Here is a 19,968-nt window from a genome sequence, read left to right as displayed (position 1 = left end):
CAATTTCTGGCCTAATTTGACCAGTAATAGGGTTGACTGTATCGTTATCTTATTTATTAGTCTATATGTCATCCTCTCTAGACGATAGGACTATATATATATATATATATATATATATATATATATATATATATATATCATATAGTATACCAATGATTTAATTTTCTTAAAATTTTACCTGAAGCATATAATTTAAGAACACGGTACAAAAACCTATCAAGTTCACTTTTTTTTTTTTTTTCAAAATCGACAGTGCCCACCACTGAAAAAAAAAAAAAAAATTAATTGTCGATAAATGCGCAAGAACGCGCAAACTTTAAGACAAGGATTCAACACCCTAAATGATGCTGTATTAAATGGTAAAAAGAATTGTTGTAACCGGACATGACCGGCAATATTAACGCTCACATTACGTTTGGAGAACTTTAAAAAAAATACACTTTTCAATTGTAATATTTAATAATTAATAATAATAATAATAATAATAATAATAATAATTATTATTATTATTATTTATTTATTTATTTATTTATTTATTTATTTAATCTTGCAGAGCTAAGGCCAGAAGGCCTTCTCTTCCGCCCAGCCAGGTTCTAATTCTAATAGAATACAATTGGTTACATAGTTATTACATTAATATCTAGACCATAAAACAAGTAAATAATGAAAGTTAGATAAGTAATTTTAGTGTGACAATAATAAACATTGGTAAGAAGTAGTGATAATAATAATAATAATAATAATAATAATAATAATAATAATAATAATAATGATGATGATAATGAGATAATTTAAATATTTATTCTATGATATATATATATATATATATATATATATATATATATATATATAACATTAAACATTGAGAAACCTGAAAGAGCTATTATTGTTAACAAGAATTGTTAGAAAAATATTTCGTTAGTCTATTCTTAAATTGGTTTGATGTCTGACAGTCCCTGACATTACTCGGTAGGGAATTCCAAATCCGAGTAACAGCCACAGTGAAAGAAGATGAATATGAGGATGTTCGGTGGGAGGGAATGGATAATATTGAGGAGTGTTGTGACCGTACTGTAAGAAGAAAAACATTTTACAAACTTGAAATTGAAGTTAGGTCTACATTAGTAAGAACCTACCTATCTAAGCAGATTCCATGTCTGACAACACAATAAATCACTAACAATTGGCTCTAACCTACATAGCAGCCTAGCCTCTCTGTCTACAACTGAACAGGAACGAGAAGTGTTTTGAAAGAACTCATTGTTTATACTTTTCTAAAAATAGCTTGCCACGGATAAAACAGTAAAAGCTATTTCTCATAACATTCTCCAAGTGTTAAACAATATGAATTCATATTCACCTATGCCTAACTAAACAAGTCGAAATTCGATTTTTGTCCACCTAGATTGGGAAAATTGCACACTGTGCGACTCCGGGAATCGAATCGTGGATCGCTTGGACATGATTTCTCAAAGCGACAGCTCGGACTACGATTTTATTCGCGTTTTGATACTATATATTTTCAAATCTGATCCGGTAGCGGTACCTGATAATTTTTTTCACTGTAGTTGCGTTACAAAATGTATGTCTTCTTCATCTCAACCGGTAGTTAGAATGAAATGAAATCTTACGGCGTCGCCAATTTGTACAGAGAATTTGAATAGCTCAGAGGAGCAGCAATTGTTTGCCAAATAAGGTTCTGATGCATAATATGTCCAAGGATCTTTCTCGACTCTTACTCGGAAGTAAAACGAAAAGTTTCGGTACAGTTGTTTTTAGTTTCAGATAGGAATCTAGAAGTTTAATGCCGTGGGAAGGCAGAGAAGTTCTCCGCCAAGAGGTAAGACATGTTTCTGGCAGCTTTATATAAGGAAAACAATAGTAATGCAACCAGTTCTTCATGTTGGTGAGATAGGCATATGTTTATTTCACTTGTAACTTCGAGAAGGCCCTGTAGATGGTATCTTCGTCATTCTTACGAGCTTCTGGCTATTGTTCCTGTGTACTTGTACATATAAAATATAATATATTGTAATACTGAAACTATAGAAACAAAACGAATCCTTTCAGATAGATCTGCCTTGTTCCTTGATCCTTTGCAATTCCCGTGCATTTCATATAATCTATTTTTGTTTTATGAAGTTATCAATAGATTTATGTGAATGTGATAAAGGGACAAGATACTCAGAATCATAAAAAAAAAATTGAATCTTTTATTTTTAACGGAAATAAACTCTGTGAATCTTCCTGATCAAGAATATATATAGTTTTATAATGTTGCGATGTGTCTAACCTACAAAAAACCGTTCTTAATTGAAGCGGGTGTCTCATTAAATCAGCAGTGCCACGCCCCTTCACTTAAATGTGAAAGCGAAAACGTTGTGCAGGATGTAAATACCAGTAGTGATAGTGTTGTAAACTAACAGTAATGATGTAGGCCTAAATAGTAGTGGTAATATTATAATTAGTGTAGATTTGTAAGTAAGTCAGAAATTGATATTCATTTTTAAACGCAGTTTTCTTAAAAGAACATTTTTATGTATATATATATGCACCTATAGCTCACCTATAGCTGACACAAAAGAATCCTGTGCTGTGTATTGTGTCAAACTGTGGTAATTTCAATGTGGATAGTGAAGCCAGAGGTATGTACTGCTATTTAATGTAAAAATACGCAGTTATCTTTGCCGAATAGAGGTAGAAATGTAATATTGATGCCAGATGAAAATAAAACTCTCAAAGTTTATTCGTCTGTAAGTTTGAGGCACTGAAGGAAACAAAAGACGGTAAGAATCGAACAAATGCAATAAATTTCATTGTTACAATTAATTTATACAAGATGGATGTGTTTTGTGACTAGCAAAATTTGAATCTGTGACTCTGAAATCAGCTACAAGGGTCGGTCAGGTTTTTTTTTTGCCACTACTATACATCAGATAATGACTTAATGTAACACTTTTACATTGATATAATATGTATTACAAAATTTAGATAGGTATATTTTTGTGTTGAAAATTTCATATTTTTCTCGGTAGAGTTTTTATAAAAATATATTATTTTTTTAAATTGATAAAATCGAGCTAAATCTATAATTTTGTTAGTGAACGTAGATAAGTATATTGCAAATATATATGAAAATTTTTAACTGTGTACTTTAACCAGTTTTCAAGAGAAAGGTGCATGAATTTAACAATTTTTTGTTTTCTTTCATTTCAGTACAATTTTTTTAAAACTCAATTATAGCAGTTAATATAACAAACTAACCATCAATATAATCCTAAAAGCATATAGAGTTAATATGTAAAAATGTGAAATTAACACCTTTTATATTTTCGAAGAAATAACCAATTAAAATCAGCATTGCTTACTATGAAAGCACCTAGATTACCTTGTCCCCTTAAAATTGCACGCCAGATATCATAATTATGGAGTGCGGAATAGATTGCAAGATTTCACGTTGATTTTTTTATAGTTATTATTTTCGATTTTAGTGCGTACTGAGACTTGGTAGCCTCAAACTAACAAAAGTTCTTCTTTTCCTTTACGAAATTATATAGGCAGGTTTCGCGCTTCTTTATTCCCTACTGGTAGGGACCACGTGTTTGATTTCTCCTGTTTCCTCGTCACTGTCACTTACTTTTGGAGTATATCCATTGTAAACGAATTTATTTTTGCAGGATCACTGTCACTTCATTCATCGTTCGAAGTTTCAATTTTTTAGCTTAATTTTACCATACATAGCGTAAAACTTTCATGAAAACGTCCACTTCGTTCATTCTCGTTATAAAAGTGCACTTTTCAACAAGAAAACAGAATCAAATCATACACAGGAAGTTTCGTTTCCGATAATGTCGATCGAAAGAGGATACTCGACTATCGATTCTATACGTTATTTTTCCTTACATGTTCACACGGACATACGCGAACTATGAGCTACAATGCCAACGGCAGAATATGGCAGCACTGGATTGCTAAAAATATAATATGGCATTGAATTTTGTAGTTTCCGGAATCCCTTCATTTGCTTCAAGCCCTGAAACATATTTGGGGACCTTCTAAACCTTAAAAGTATACTGGCCGCTTATAGGACCATATTGGCTGGGGGAGGAGGAAAACCATGCTCGTAAGTACCTAATATTAACCCCTTCAGGTCTGATGTAGGGGAGACTGTTGTACCTTTAGCATAGTGTACCTTTGAACATTTTTTGTTTTTTAATTTTTACTGCTACCTAGAGGACTCATAATGAAGTAGATTGTAGAGAAAGCCGCTAAGTAGCTCTGGTCGTAGTTTTGGTTTGATTTATTGGAAAGTGTGAGTTCCGTAGACAAAAGAAGTTTTTTGGTACCAAAAGTAAACACTTCGTTCATTGATATATGTTTTCTAACACAAAACCAGATTGTATTTGTTAATATCTTTCAAGTACGGTGTGTTCTCTGTCATCTGGTGAGTAATAACATATTTTAATTTCCATGATTTATTAGAATCTCTAGTTTTGGGAGCCATATTTGTTTAAACGTGCACCCTCTTGTACCTTTGAACACAGAACATCTTGTACCATGGAACATGTTCCAAATTACACGATATTATCGGTTTTTGTTTTTGTTTTATTTTAAGGTCATGTCACGAAGTAATTCTGGAATTAAAGAGGTCCCCAATTGATTCGGATGCCTTGAAGAAAGCTGTTGAAGTAGTTATTGCTTCTCCAGGAAATAAAATCTAAATCAGAGAAGCCTGCTCTGGTTTATGATTGCAAATGCATTTTAAATATGATTGTCAGTTTTTATAGCTATATTCCCCCCTATATTCCATGTGTTCCAACTTACAAGAGTGTATGTTCCAAGGTACATGATCCTGTTGTACCTTCGAACACATTACATATCCCTTCATTTTATTTTTTTCCATCCTTAATAGATCTGTAAAACAGGAAAATACATACAAGAAGTTGTAAAGGAATCTTCAATAATTATTTCAAGCATTTTTTCATTTAAAAAATTTCATTTCCCAAAATTTAAAAAAATAAAATGTGAAAAGTGTTCAAAGGTACAACAGTCTCCCCTACAGTCGTGGCAAAAAAAAACGGACCGACACTTGTAGCTGATTTCAGAGCCTTGTTCACTCCAGAGCACGATAGATTGGTAACGAATCCTGCCTGGGAAGGAAACTTTTTTTGTTCCTTATTCAAATTTATTCCCAATACTTTTCGATTGCTGGTAAAATTCATGTTCTGGGAATAATAAGTTAATTAAGTAGTAAAATATCGCTGCAATCGAAAAGTATTGGGAATAAATTTGAATAAGGAACAAAAAAAAAAAAGTTTCCTTCCCAGGCAGGATTCGAACCACGAAAGTCTTAGTTACCAGTCTATCGTGCTCTGGAGTGAACAAGGCTCTGAAATCAGCTACAAGGGTCGGTCCGGTTTTTTTTTCACTACTGTACATTATAGTGTACATTGTTTCTTTTTTGGAATGTCTTCGATACTTTTAAATATTTTGAAAAATTCAGTGTGATAGAAATGGAGAACATTAGTTTTGAAACATTTCTATACCTGAATTACTTACTTACTTACAAATGACTTTTAAGGAACCAGAAGGTTCATTGCCGCCCTCACATAAGCCCGCCATCGGTCCCTGTAAAAATAAAATTTAAAATTTTGGGGCCCCAGGAGTCAAAAAAATTATCCCCAAATTTTGATTTTCTATGAAGCCTTGATTTTGGAGAGAGCAGGCTTCTCTGATTTTGGAATGATTATGTGACCAGTTTTTCTTCAATTGTTTTTAACATAAATTCAGGACTGAAGGGGTTAAGCTTAAACACAATACTGTTAAAATTTCTTTTCCACTTTTCTGAGTTAGAACTAGATTCTGCATCTTTCGAAAATTATACTGAGACAGCAAATATTGTAATGTCCTTATTGCACAATTAACAGTTGCTAGTAGTATTTGTATGCATAAAGTAAAACTGAAATATTTTTAACCTGACCTTGGTGCTAGTGTCAGCGTAGCTAGTGTAAGTGCGCCTTTTAATAGTCACTTCGAAGGAACGCACGATGACGATATTGAGCCCGCACGTATCCAGATGGCCATGAAATGTTGTTTTTATTCCTGAGGCACAAAAATCTTTACAAATGATGAACTCTTCCTTACATGGAAATCCCCAGACAGCATCAGAGTGTCAGCATTTATAAAATACTGTAACCCCGGTCACACGATGAGTGGACACTGCCGTGGGAAACGCGTCATTTCGAAATGTTAATTTATTTCACCAGATTTCACGGTGTCGAGACCATGCGCAGTCGTAATCGCGATTGCAGCGCCGCGCTGTGTCGTGATGTCTAACAAGATCGACATCCTACCCTTGAGATACTAAAGCTAGACATTCCTCTCTTTGCGGCTACTCAGCGAGATTTCACATACAAATTTCTATGCCACCTAGATCACTATCTTCTCATCTGGAAGCGAGGCTCACAGATTTCAAACCTACTTAGATCGTTGACTATCTCGGAAGCTTTAGGTACTGCGGCCCTGAATGAGCTGTTCCTTAATTTGTCGACGGGAAAGAAAGTACTTATTGATATGGATGTTGACAGTTGGAATAGTGTTACAGAAAGTGTTTAAAATGTGGAGCTGATAAGATTTAATAGTAATTCTTGCGATGATTTAAGGATGTGTAAGTCAATAATTGAAGTTCATTATAAACACACACAACTATGTAAAAAAAAAAAAAAAAGTAAATCGTCTTATGAACAAGTGGGCATTACCATACGCAATTCGATGATGCTTGGGTAAAGGGAGATAAGTCATAAAAATGGGTTTTAAGATAAATTAAAACTAAACTTCGGACCATTATTACAAATAATTTTCTACACAAATAAAACACATCAAATACTGGTTTTCCCCACCGTAAGGCGAATGTCAGGTGATCTTTGGCGAATTCCCGGCCTCATCTCACCAAATACCATTTCGCTATCATGAATCCCATCGATGAAAAATAACCTAGTAGTTGATACAATGTCGTTAAATAACCAAGTAAAAAAGTATAAAATAAAATTTTAAATCGTATAGGACTCACGGAACCCCGGAACATACTTTGAGAAACGCTACTCTATGGTAATTCAGCAGTTGTCCAGACTGAACGAAGAGTGGCGTAGTATGTAGGCTACATACATTTTCGGAAATCGTAATCAGAGATAATAGAGATAGTGGTAACCACGAATAGAGTATCCAGTATTATAAACAGTAAAGACCCCTGCAATGGCATAGGATAATGTTTTCACAACATGTAATATCCTGCCGTGACGCACGCTGCAGCTGCCGTGACGGTCCGAGCAGACCTAAGAGGCGTGGTTATAAGCATTAGGGAGCTCTCGGTTCAGGACGTGAGACACGGGCATTTTCATACTTACTTACTGGCTTTTAAGGAACCCGGAGGTTCATTGCCGCCCTCACATAAGCCCGCCATTGGTCCCTATCCTGAGCAAGATTAATCCATTCTCTATCATCATATCCCACCTCCCTCAAATCCATTTTAATATTATCTTCCCATCTACGTCTCGGCCTCCCTAAAGGTCTTTTTCCCTCCGGCCTCCCAACTAATACTCTATATGCATTTCTGGATTCGCCCATACGTGCTACATGCCCTACCCATCTCAAACGTCTGGATTTAATGTTCCTAATTATGTCAGGTGAAGAATACAATGCGTGCTGTTCTGTGTTGTGTAACTTTCTCCATTCTCTGTAACTTCATCCCTCTTAGCCCCAAATATTTTCCTAAGCACCTTATTCTCAAACAGCCTTAACCTATGTTCCTATACGGGAATTTTCATATCTTAAATTATTTAAGGAGATTTTGACAGTACGGTATGCAGCTAGATGAGATTTATTGCCTAATATGTCTAGCACATAGCACTGTTTGCATTAGCTGTTATTGCTCTGGATGGAAGAATTTGAAAAAAAGAAATCACATCTCGAAAACTAGGCTTTCTCCGGAGACTGTTGTACCTTTAACATAGTGTACCTTTGAACATTTTTTGTTACTACCTAGAGGACTCAAACTGAAGTAGATTAGATTGTAGAGAAAGCTGCTAAGTAGCCTTGGTCGTAGTTTCGGTTTGATTTATTGCGAAGTGTGAGTTCCGTGGACAAAACAATCTTTTTTAGTACCAAAAGTAAACATTTCGTTCATTGATATATGTTATCTAACACAAAACCAGATTGCATTTGTTACTATGCATCAAGTACAGTGTGTTCCCTATCATCTGGTGACTAATAACATATTTTAATTTCCATGAGTTATTCGAATTTCTAGTTTTGGGAGCCATATTTGTTTAAACGTGCACCCTCTTGTACCTTTGAACACAGAACATCTTGTACCATGGAACATTTTCCAAGGTGCACGATACTATCGGTTTTTGTCTTTCTTTTATTTTAAGATGATGTCACGAAGTAAGTCTGGAGTTAAGAGGTTCCCAATTGATCCGGATGCCTTGAAGAAAACTGTTGAAGCAGTTATTGCTCCTCCAGGAAATATAATCTAAATCAGAGAAGCCTGCTCTCGTTTATGACATGACGGCAGACACATTTTACATTTGATTGTCAGTTCTTACAACTGTATTCCCACTTATATTCCATGTGTTTCAACTTACAAGAGGGTATGTTCTAAGGTACATAACCTGTTGTACCTTTGAACATATTACATTTTATTTTTTCCAGCCTTAATAGATATGTAGAACAGGAAAATACATTTCATTTCCCAAAATTAAAAAAAAAAAAATGAAATGTGAAAAATGTTTAAAGGTACAACAGTTTCCCCTATATATAGGGAGATTTATTTCAAATGGAACGTACGGAGGAAAAATCGTTGTGAAAATCCATTATCACTTGCTGAGCCTTGAAAGTCGTCAGCGTCAGCTAGTGATTCGCGAGCCACAAGTTGCAAACCGATGCGGCGGCCCAGACGAGACGTGAGCGACTGACAGCACAGAGTCGCTGTAGCAGTGACACGCGCGGTCGTGGCCTGCCTCCACCCACACCCGCAGTGCAGTGTGTATTGGGTTCGCGCACCGACTCTATGAATATGAATCGCGAGGTGAAACTTGGTTCGGAATGCGGGTGGCCGGTCTGCCCCTTCATCTAGCGTCACCTCCTCAACAGACTCGTCTCCATTCATTTCATATTAGAGTTCTTTTCATACAGTATCAAATTCATATCAAAGCAACAGTTATGTCTAGTAATGTGTTTTGTTGGGTAGGCCCTATACAGGGTGATTCACGAGGATGTATCGTCACTTACGAAGCTTATTTCCGAAGACATTCTGAGCAAAAAATGACATATAAACATGTGTCTTAGTTTCAATATTTTTGGAATTACACTAACTTGAAGTTGTTAGTAAAATACCATTTTTTCTTTAGTTTTAAGGGTAAAAATATGTTACAAATAGAGAATGAACTATTCAGAAATAGAGAATGAACTATTTAGAAGTATCATTTATTTAATTGACTAGTGTTCTGAAGCTAAAAATGTGTTGTTAATTGCCTTATACAGATTTTGCTTTTCAATTTTTAACTAAAATTACGTTATTCTTACGCACTTAACACAAAAATTGTTACAAATCGTACGACTTCAGGAACTTGATTTGTTACAGTTTAATTGTGTATATTCGCATTGTGTTTACTTTAATTTATTTGAAATTAATTTTTAAATTATAGTTTAAAATTGAAAAAAAAAAATGTATGTATTCATAAAAGAAAAAGTAACATTTATATAGTCTCCGTCGTAGCTCAGTCGGCTAGACGTTTGCCTGCTCATCCAGAGTTGCCATTGGGCGTGGGTTCGATTCTCGCTGATTGCCTGGTTAGATTTTTCCCGAGGTTTTCCCAACCGTAAGGCAAATGTCAGGTAATCTATGGCGAATCCTCGGCCTCATCTCGCCAAATACCATCTCGCTATCACCAATCTCGTCGACGCTAAATAATAATAATAATAATAATAATAATAATAATAATAATAATAATCTTTATTGCCAGAACAAAGATACATATTGATTTTTTTTTAAATATAAGAACTCTCTGGCTTCCCCAGAAAGAGTAAGATACGTACTCGTGCTCAGGGGGCATTCCACGTAAGTTAATGTTAAGACACTTTATTGAATAACAGAGTAAAAAGCAATAAAAGAAAAAAAGTAGAAGAAAAGCACATATCACAATAATTGAACTTTAAATGTTCTCTGTTAACAGAAATGTTTAATAGATTTTTTAAAATAAGGAGCATTAGCAGATTGTATGTTTGGGAATTTATCTATTATCATGTTATAAAGCCTTGGACCGAAGTTGCTACTGTGATTATATGCTACAGTTGTAGTACATTTAGGAACTGTCAAGCATATGTTGTCTGATCTTTTGCTTTTATATTTATGTGAATATAAATTAAATATATGTCGGTTTTTATGTACGAAATTCAATAATACATTTTTATAAATTAGATGGAAGTCAAATACTTTAAATTCTGAATACTGCAGCTCTGAAGAATAATCAAGAGGTTTATTAAGACTTATTTTTATTATTCTTTTCTGTAGCAGAATTATTGGCATGAGGGAGGTACTATAAGCACTACCCCATCCTATAATGGCGTATTGTAATATAGCTTGTACTAATGCGAGATGTAACAGATTAGTTGATACAGCGTCGTTAAATAGCCAAAAACAAATTAAAAGACGAAAACATTTATATATTTATAGCGAAATTATTTAAAATATGTATTTACATTTAAAAAGTTGTAAAATATGTCTATTTGGAATAGAATTTTATCTTATAGAAACTTTATTATTATTATTATTATTATTATTATTATTATTATTATTATTATTATTATCAATAATTGTCTTATTTTTTATACTTTGTATGTCTCATTTATTTTGACCTGCTGTTCACATTTTATTATGCTCTTTTCTTTCTTTCTTTCTTTCTGTATGTTATATATTATGACTGATTTCTACTTACATGTTGTTTACATTTTATTATTATTATCTTATTCAGTGTTGTGTGTAAAATTGTAGTGTACTTTGTAAATTTGTAGTGTTTTTGTAACGTAGTTTTACTCCTGGTTGAGTGTTAGAGAAGGCCGTAAGGCCTTAACTCTGCCAGGTTAAATAAATCATTATCATTATTATTATTATTATTATTATTATTATTATTATTATTATTATTATTATTATTATTATTATTATTATTATTATTATTATGGCTTATTGTTTTAATCTTACTTGCAGTAATTTATTTATAAGCATAAAAAATATTTATTTACCTAAAAATCCCCTGCTCATCACTTCTAATTGGCACTTCTTTGACATGGGATCTTCGAAATTTGAGATTTAACTCAACCCATGCTGGGTTGGACCCTGGACTCACTTCGCTGGCAATATTAGTCTACCTTCATCTCATTCAGACGCTATATAACCATAGCGGTTGATAAAGCGTTGTAAAATAAAAGAAAATAAAATCTATTCAACTTCACTGCAGCATTCTTTTAGTGACTTGGATATATTAGTGTGCTAGCAGAATCACAAAGTTATACATTCAGCACTAATTATATTAATAATACTATTAATTGTCCGTTTTATTAATGATGATAATAATGGACCGTTATTTACTGCGCAGGACCATCTCCATTACGCGCCTTGAACACGAGCAATGTCGCGTCTTGATATGCATGTTTCATGAGCGCACATGTCTGGAGTGTGCTCCGCGTGGTCACTTCTTTGGCCCGTGTTTTCTCTATCGGACTGCGTGGTGCTTCACTAACTAACACTTTCACTTGTGTCATACTGCAGACGAACAGCATCGTTTGATTATTATTATTATTATTATTATTATTATTATTATTATTATTATTATTTGATTGATTGTTATTCATAGCTTATATTCAATCCATTAGACTAGCGTTCTCAAACTTTTTTGAAGTGGGGACCACATTTTTAAGTCAGAACAATTCCGCGGACCACCTTACTCTTGTTCCCTTCGAAAACAAATTTATAATTTTTGTAGCATATTTTAATACCAGTATACTTTTATTTTAAAATAGAATTAATTAATTATAATATTTTTCTAATTACATTTTTTGTAGCTAATCACAAATAACTTATAACAAATGCGTTTTTGATTCATTGCTTGTTTGAAATCCTTCTTATGTGGTACACGCAGTAGTTGTCCATGTCTCTGTGAAATAGTGCCCATTATAAATAATGGAAAACTGTCTTCGATCCGGATCTTTGAAAAGAAAGGAACATCACAGTCGAGTATATACAGTCGCGAAGCTCAATACGTAGTAAATATGCAAACATTAGATAGTTGCTCACCACTAGGATCGCTAATATCGCCTCATTACAGGCAATGCAAAATAGAACCGTCACAGTCTATTGTTTCTAGCACCCTCAAAACTCAAACTTCGTGACTGTATATAGTAGACTGTGGGAACATGATGATACGTTTCATTTAGGCAGTGCTAATAGTTCAGAAGCTGTGTGTGAAGAAATATATTAATATCAGTGACTATAGTGCCATTATAGAAATATCTAGTCCTAGTGGTAGCTATTCAAAGAAAAAATACTTTCGTAAATATGACAAGAGTTATTTGGAACCTGAATTTACTTGCTGTGGCAATGAGAGTGAATCAAAACCTCGGTGCGTTGTTTGTTACGAAGTGCTTTCAAACGAGTGTATGAAACTCGCGAAATTGAAACGGCACTTAGAGACGAAACACGCAAGTGTAAAAAAGTAAACCTGTCGGATTTTAAAATAGGCGGAGTCTAAAATTAGTTTATATCGTAATCTGGAAAAACAAATAAAACATTAATGCAGAAACGTGCCCGATTTTCAACAAGATGCAATATGGCACTTTCTGTTATTGGTGTATGACGTACAGTACGTACCCATTTCAATGTGCATACTGGATGTCGGCAAAACTATTAAGAAAATCATCAATAAATGAAAAGGTTCAATACTTTGGTCCTCTGTTATGAATTTGGGTGGACCCTAGCCGGGCTACAGGCGCGGCGCCAGATGTGCGAGAAACGCCACGTTCATAGTTCATAGTGCTTTAAATCCCTCTTTTGTTGCTGAGAGTAGAGTGGGAAGTGGGTAGACGGGTAGGGTAAGAAATTTCATAAAATATTAGTACTGAAGAAAAAGTGAAAGGCGATTGCCATGTGTCATTTCCAAACTCTGAGATTTTCAGCTATAGTGTGATACGCAATTCGTTTGAATTTTATTTTTTCTTCTGTCTTTTTTGAAGGACCACAAGAATAGAACTCGAGGACTACAGGTGGTCCGCGGACCATAGTTTGAGAAACCCTGCATTAGATACATAAAATCTTTCAGCAAATTGCATTATATTTATTCTAATTCTATTATCTAATTCATATAAATTTTCTCAAATCTCCTGTCACTTTTTCAAATTTTCTATTTAGGGATCAAGCATTCAGTTGTTATGCAGCAAGTTCAGTAACTGATTCAGCACAGGTTAGTGAACTTGACTGTTTCCGTTGTTTTAATAAAGTAAAGATGGATTGCATGGATTATCTAATCGGCTTAAAATAAATCAATACAAGGAAATGCGTTGAGAATGTTATCACGTGGGAGAGATATAGAGGTAAATGCCACGAATGGAAAACATATTGTAACTTATTACATTATTTTTATTTTTTAAATAAATTCTACTATCTGTAGCCAGGGGATAATGGTATGTGATTTTATCAAAACGTATCTTTATTCGTGTTACTAATGTATTTTAACTCTTATTTCTGTGTGGCTTTTGAAAAACGTTGTGACGTAGCACATATCTGTGGCAACGTGTTCAGCAGGCAGTACTCTGCACAGCCGTACTGTACGTAGGCTACATGTCAGCTGAGTTCAAGCTCCCTGTCCATAGGTCTACTGCCGAGCGGATGACTGTTCGGTATCGGGTATTCGATAAACAACTTACAATGTCAATCACAGTTTAGAAATATCATATGTTATTAATTTATGGAGAAAGTCGTCGTAATTCAAGTGAGGCAAGAAGATATACCGTCAATGTTTTCCGCAATGAAGATTACCTAATCGAACTTTTGTAGCGGTTTCTCAACGATTACTAGAAATAGGAGTCTCTTACCTCGTTTCGAAAATCACACAAACAGAAATTTCTTTAAAAATGGCACTGCTTTATGGAAGCGGGAGAGATTAAAATGTTGCATTAAAAAAATCGTGTGATTTTGTGCAGTAAACCATTATTGTTTATTTTTTAGACGTACAATAAAAACGGTCCGCCACTGCATTAGAAAATAGCATCTGTTTCGTACCGGTATGTGTGTATCCGCTTGAGCTGCACTGTGTACTTGTAAACTCCCTCCTCCCCATCCAGCAACGTTGCCAAACGCCTAATATTGTAAACTTTAATAATTGGTTAAATATTGCAATTAGAAAAAAAATGTGAGGACATTTTTTTTTAAATAATTGATTAAATGGCGATCTTACTCATGTTAATTGTGTAAGCATGTGCGTCTTACAGCTGTTTCGGTGCTTCTTCACACCATCCTCAGAGCCTACTAGATCTCGGCATCATCTCGAACTTCGCTGCCTGTTGTGTGGGTGCGTTCGATTGTTGAATAGCGCTGAAATGTAGTGTCAAATAGTGTGTGTGTCTGAAATTGATCTGTGTGTTGAGAATTTGATCAGGGTGTGTTTAAGTGTGTCTGTATATTTCATATTGTTCTTGTGTGTTGAGTTTTTGGTTTCTGGGTTGTATGTGTAGGATTTCCATGTCTGTATTTATGTTGTATGTGTGGTTAGCATTAGTTATGTGAAATAACCAGAGGACACAATACATCTACATATGCCGAACACATAACTAATGCTAACCACGCATATAATAACATAAATACAGACCTGCAAATCCTACACATACAACCCAAAAATCAAAAACTCAACACACAAGAACAATATGAAATATACAGACACACTAAAACACACCCTGATCAAATTCTCAACACACAGATCAATTTCAGAACACACACACACACTATTTGACACCACATTTCAGCACTATTCAACAATCGAACGCACCTACACAACAGGCAGCGAAGTTCGAGATGATGCCGAGATCTAGTAGGCTCTGAGGATGGTGTGAAGAAGCACCGAAACAGCTGTAAGCCGCACATGCTTACACAATTAAACGAATAAGATCGCCATTTAATCAATTATTTATATTCAAGTGTTAAAAGTAGTGTACGAAAGATTCAACATGGATTATCATTTCTTCTTCCTTATGACATGGACAATCATCAGTTAAAATAATGACACTTATACCCCTTATACCTTGTGTAAATTAATTAAAATACATAAAACCATTAAAATCAGTTGTATTGCAAATTTAATCAATTCAAATGTGTCCTGCATTCCTGATAACATCTGGCAACCCTGAGTAATGTTCTCAGCTGAAAGGTTTGTACAGTATTTTGGACGTTTGAAAGCAAGGACTCGTCATTTGGGTGTGGCGCTGCAGGCAGGAACGTTGAGTTCCTCTTCCGAGTGCCCCATTTCCCGTTTTTATCGGTAAAATTATTAGACACTTTCCTTAGTAATTATAACGTAATTATAACAATAAGCACTGTGCACGACAGTGGGATGTAGGCAACATGTTCTTGTTTCAGCGTTCGGCCATGTTTCTTCGAGCACAGGTTCCACATAGCGCTCCGCTTCCCCCGCCATGACAGCGCGGGGAGTGGGAGAGGGGAGAGAGAAAGAGAGACTACCACGCGTATACTTACCCGGCTAGCCTGTACTGTAATCTTGGCCCCATCGTAGCTGAAGGCAATCTTCTACCTTGCCCAGGTATCTAGCAGTCGACCTCAGCACAGCATTTTCTTCTCCTTCTCCTCCTCCTTTCTTATAGCTGGCTGGCTGTACCTGTTTGCTTGTGAAGGAGAGAGAATTCTTGGTTAGTAACCGAGTAAAGGACTGAACAAGCAGGGAGTCTGTACCGTGCTGCAGCTCTTCGGTTAGGTTGTTGCTACGATTAGAAGATCTTAACCTCTTCCCCCCACCACCATCTTTCCTCCTCCTCCACCCACGTCCAACAGGTAACAAAACACCATCAACAATAACTACAAAAAGTGTAGTCCGAAACGTTGAGGATGAATATTTTTCGTGGTTGAATAATGAGAAAATAACTTTTTTTCTTATTTTACTGTATTTCCTGTGCTTGGTGAATGAATTCGCTGGACGTTGTTTGTATCCTGTGTGCGACAGGAAGAATTGAACGAGTGAGGGTAACAGAACGTCAGTTGTGTAACGGAGGTTTTCTGCGTGGCGTGTTTTGACTGACAGTGTTCTATAATATTCACAGCTGAGGTATGTGTCCGTCGTGGCGGTTGTGTAGTGTTGTGTGAGTGAAGTGCCCAGCATCAACGCTTGAGATCTGATCTGTAAACAGTATGTATAATTTATTATTACTTCTAAGAAAGTTTGATACAGCTTTCCTCTACTTGTAAGTGGGTCGAATTCAAAACGAGAGTCATGCAGCTTATTATATCTCTCTGTAGTATCTGTTGCTTAGCTATTAACTGTATTTTTTTGTTTTTTCAATCCTCCTTTTAGATTTCTTAGTTATTTAATCGTCTGTGAACTCTTACGTGTTTAGGAAGGGTACAGATTCGAAGAATCAAAGCATTTAATCGTTAAGTATGCAGGTTATTTTCATGACAACACGATTTCGTAATGTTCACGTGGGTAGTGAGCTTGCTAGTGTACTATTTTACTGAAAAATTTGGGAAGGAAACATTCTTGACGAGAATTTCGATGAAACTTTTAATAATCGGGTAGGAGAAAATATGTAGTAGCTTACACGTATGATTTAATTTTTATAAAGTTATTACGTCGTCATTGTTTCCACTGTAATGTTTATATTGTAACCAAATAGACACAAGGATTCAATAGGTTGTTCTAAATAATTTTGAAACTCCATATTTTGTGACTGATTCAGTCTCATTTGTGTTATTTATCACCGTTCATTATGACTCTGTACTGTCTTCCAAAAGTTCTTCTTCCTCTGGGAGCATAATTTTACATTACGTGTGGGATTCCATTTCTGTTACACGGTTAGTGTGTTCTTCCCAGATTCTTCAGTTTATCAGAGTTAATATATACGTTTAAAACAAAATATTCACATGTATGTTTCATATTATATATCTAGAACAAAGTATTTCGCATGTGTGTTTGTTAAACATAGAATTTTACGTAAAATTAAGAGAGCTAATAGCGCATATGTATTAATCACAGTCATAACCTACATCATATTTGAAAACTATGCTTTCATTTCAATACTATCTCTCACGAAACACTAAGCATTACTTACAAACTGGCTACGCACATGTAAAATACATCTTGAAAACAAAAGAAGTAGCGTTTTGATAGTAATGAATTAGTGGGCAAAGTTATTCGTAATTTGTTACATATCCTACAAGGTCTGTAAGTAGAGTCAAAGTCAAATTATCATTCGTGAACATCTAAGCTGGTTTACTTAAAGTTGTATTATGAAATTAACAGTGCGTATACAGAGCATTTTGCCGCGTTATAAGCTTCAGTAATAGCCAGCTGACTAGATGGCAGCAGTGAAGTTCCTTCGCAACGTAGCCATGTTTTTTTTAATTAGAATGTCGTGTTCAGTAGACAATATAACACAGAAATACTCCAGTCATAAACTCTTAAGTAAATATCAACATATTCCCTAAAAGCTTATTTAACCTTACGTAGAATGTGGTTATATACAAGTTACGTTAAAAATTGGGCAGTTGGCAGCACTGTTACAAAATAATATTTATGAATATTATAATGTATTTAAAAATGTGGGCAAATTCGATTTAAAAAATGTGCTTTTGAATTTCTAATATATGACAAATACTCTTAAGTACGTAGCCTGTTACCTTAAAAATATAGCCTACATTTTAAAAATTATAACTAAAATGTGGCCGGAAATCAGGACTACTGCAAAGCTACGTTGTTGTTTTAGTTTGAATATTGATTAGGATTACAGTCTTGAAAGGGTTGGGGTGATATACGCTTCTGTGTCGGAGAGTTATGCATTGCTATGTATGAAAATGTTATCAATCACGATTTGGCCATTTAGACATAAAACAATTCTGATACAAATTAGTAGTAGTAATAATAATAATAATAATAATAATAATAATAATAATAATAATAATAATAATATATAAAAATATCATCATTACTGTTGATTCGGATGCATATATTAAGGATGGCATTAATATTTTTGGGAAATTTTAAAAATACTTCAGCACAAATTTAGAGTTACTGGAAGTTAACTTTCGATTTTTAAATATCTTGAAAATGTTACAATAATTTATTTCATAAATAAAATTTGTGTAGGTGCTTTTTAAAATGCTTTAACAGTGGAAGATTTTAACTTACATGTTTCCAGCAGAAACTCGTCTTTGTTGTACAGATTGCGAAAATCATTTTGTCTTGTTGACTTAACACTGAAGGAAATTTGGAGTTGGCTACCATTATAGAAATATTTTAGTGAAGAGCGCTTCATAAAATGATGCTTTGTCTTTGAGTCAAAGAAGTAAATTGTATTTTAATAGTACAAAACGTAGCGTGTTTGTTTTTTGTTCATGATTTTTAGGTTAGTTGGAGTTATAGAAGTGAGCATTTATAAGTTGATACTGTTTGAACTGGCTAATATGGTTTGAGAAATGTGGGCAGCATTCCTTAGATTTTAATTTAGACCTATTATTATATTTCCAACGAATGGTTTAAAACGAACTTCCCAGTTATCTCTAAGGGCCGTATTTATAGACATTTTTAGCGCGGTCTTTCGGTGGATTATCAGCGTTTTTCGTATTCATAAACCAGTGTTAGCGACAGGATATGATTTGAATTCTGTACTAGTAACCAGTGGATAGCCGGGGCTAGCTTAGTACGCTCGTAGCGCGAGCTGCGAAATGTCTATGAATACCACCCAAAATGTATTTTTGTTGGGAGTATTATGACGTTATAGGGTGCTTCGCGATTATAGCGTAACGTTGCAAACCAGAAGTTCGTAGGTTCGATTCCCGACGGAATCATGAATTTTCTAATCCTACTCACAATATGACTGGAGTTTACTCAGATTTTAACAAAAATGAGTATAATGTGTATTTTCTTGGGGGTAAAGGCGGCAAGTATGTAGGACTGACATCCCTACTGCCGTTAATGCCGATTAGTTGTACAGGTGGGAACCTTAATGACCTGTAATGGAGACGACTCTTTCACTGTTAAGATATTATAAAATCTATTTCAGCATGCCCTTTTTTCTTTCTTCCTTAGCTTAGAGGAAAAATTTCTACATAAACAGTCAGTCTTTAAAAGCTTTGGTGGTGTATTCGCTCAAGTAATACCATCCCTGATACTCAGAAGAGGAAATTCATGTACATTGGTATTCTAAACTTGTATTCAACTTTTATTACATAAATGACGTGTACTCAAACAAGAAAATGCTTCCCTAAACAAACTCGTGTTGAGAAGTATGTCCCGAGCTTATTTTTTCATTCTACATACATTTCTTACATCTGAGTTTATTTTTTTCCTGGTTTCCAAATGAATTTGATTTTGACGAGTTCAAATGGCTACAGTAAGTCAAAATCATACCGCAGTCTAGTACACACAATCACGAAGAAGTTCCTTAAAAGTCATAAGTAAGTGTTTAATGATGCTGTATCAACTACTAGGTTATTTCGCGTCGATTGAATTGGTGATAACGAAATGGTATTTGGTGAGATGGGGCCGAGGATTCATAGATAACCTGACATTCTCCTTACGGTTAGGAAAACCTCGGAAAACCGCAACTAGGTAATCGGCCCAGAAAAAAAAAATTTACACGTGGGCTATTTTTAACTATGCAAGCATATATCTCTCTCTTAAACGAGATCTTGTTATT

The 19,968-nt window shown here is 34.7% G+C and overlaps 1 protein-coding gene across 4 annotated transcripts in view; it reads left to right on the top strand.

Annotated features, from left to right (window-relative positions):
• Egfr (epidermal growth factor receptor) overlaps positions 1 to 19,968 on the top strand; it is a 526,694-nt gene that overhangs the window by 74,399 nt on the left and 432,327 nt on the right. For 2 of the 4 annotated variants that reach the window (XM_069833364.1, XM_069833326.1), the window contains exon 1: positions 15,898 to 16,460. The exons of 1 other annotated variant lie outside the window; for it this stretch is intronic. The gene's annotated coding sequence lies outside the window, so the exon portion shown is untranslated. Of the gene's footprint in view, positions 1 to 15,897; positions 16,461 to 19,968 lie in introns of those variants that run through there. One more of the 4 variants, XM_069833336.1, reaches the window with a different exon arrangement.

This window comes from Periplaneta americana, chromosome 1 (assembly GCF_040183065.1).
Source record: "Periplaneta americana isolate PAMFEO1 chromosome 1, P.americana_PAMFEO1_priV1, whole genome shotgun sequence".
NCBI lineage: Eukaryota > Metazoa > Arthropoda > Insecta > Blattodea > Blattidae > Periplaneta > Periplaneta americana.
This window is presented reverse-complemented; position numbering and strand designations above follow the sequence as displayed.